Here is a 1,771-nt window from a genome sequence, read left to right as displayed (position 1 = left end):
TCTCCCTGATTAAAAAATAAAACCAAAAAACACAGAAAAACAGACACAGAACAAGGACCATTTAATTTGAGTTTGAGAGAACAAAACAAAACAAAAACAGGGCTGGGCAACTGTAAATTTGGATAGTCAATGGGAAGAGGGAGATGCAAGTAGAAAAAAAACAACATGCCTTTTTGCATATGAGAAAGAGGAAAGATACAGCAATGTGAGTCTACAAGCAACTGTATAGGATAGAGGTGTTTGAGAGTCGCATAAGTAATTTCATTAAGGGAATAATTATTTATGCTATCTCTTTAGCATTCCTTGAGGTTTTGTGTGACATTAATCCTGGAGAGACAAGAATAAATGCCTTCTCTCCACAGATAGGGAAGCCACAGATCAATGTAGGGACATCACCAAAGTTCAGATTAGTGATGCAATGAGTTTTAGTGGACTTATTTTGCATGAGCAGAAATGCCTCAAAGGCAGTTAGATTACTGGAAGCCCACCCCAGTATGGGTGATAGCTTAGGAAAGTTGAAAATCTGGAGCTCACTGAACAACTTGAAAGCAAACTCACGGTTTAGAGAGTATCTCTTCCAGGCCTCTCATTTGGTTTGTGGCTCTTGCTGCCAGTTTGGATGACTTGCCTTTCCAGGCAGCTTGGCTATTCTCTGAGTGCCTCTCAGTTATAGGCATTTCTTCAGAATTACCAAGACTCCCTTTCAAATTACCTGGATAATTAAAACCTTCCCTGCAGGATGGAACATTTCACTTTCCTTTAGAATATCCCAAATCTTAACAGCTACCATGAAAAATGGAATGTTTTAACTCCTTGAAGCATTGGAATACAACACTAAGTGAATTAGTTTTGCTTAGGGGTGTCTTAGCCACATGATTGACAGGCTCAGCTGAATTAATTATTAAGGGGGATAATAGTACATAATGCTCTAAACTTTATGGTAGATCAGAATATTCTGACTCTATTCAGAGCCAGAGGTAGAACTAAGTTTCTCTTCTTTTGATGATGAGGAACAGTCTATCATTAATGGTCTCCAAATCTGCTAATCTCTCTTTAGCCACCTAACAGTCTCTTCTTTTACATCTTCGTGAGATAATATGAGCCATTATTATTCAGCTAAATCACTTCTTAATATCTGATTCAGTGAAATCATATAATATAAAATGTTAACAATCATTTCCAATTCTTAAATTTTTATATGACTGATACAGAATTCAAACATGTGTTTTACTCCTGAAAATGCCCATAATGTGACCCTAAATTTATAGTGATGAGAAACCTTAATGAGTTACCCATTTTATTTTATTTACATACAAAATCTAATACTAACATCTCTTAAGTGGTTGAGAATAACATTAAAATGTTTAAAATTGTGAAAAAAATTCAATGAAAAGTATTAAGTACTTATTTTTATTCAACTTTTTATTAAGAAAACATTTATGTAAAATGACAGTGAACATGACTACTAGAAAACCCATACTTTAAACAAGAAAAACTACAACAAGAAGAGGGACATGTTTAAATATTTCAGTAATAAGAAACGTTAAATGTAGAATCCCAAAATATCAGTGTTAAAATGAAAAGAATGGTATTATTAGCTGTTTATGTGAAATACCAAACTATCATACTAAAGTTGCTTTTCAAGTATAAGATAAATTTGTTAGATATTCTTCACTCCTATTAAGAAGAGAGATTATGTCTAATCTTTAGCCAGTTAAAGAAACAATACATGAATGGTTTGAGAATATACTCAAGGAAATCAAGGTTATCT

The sequence above is a fragment of the Peromyscus eremicus genome, chromosome X (genome assembly GCF_949786415.1).
Source record: "Peromyscus eremicus chromosome X, PerEre_H2_v1, whole genome shotgun sequence".
NCBI lineage: Eukaryota > Metazoa > Chordata > Mammalia > Rodentia > Cricetidae > Peromyscus > Peromyscus eremicus.
Note: the sequence above shows the minus strand (reverse complement) of the source record.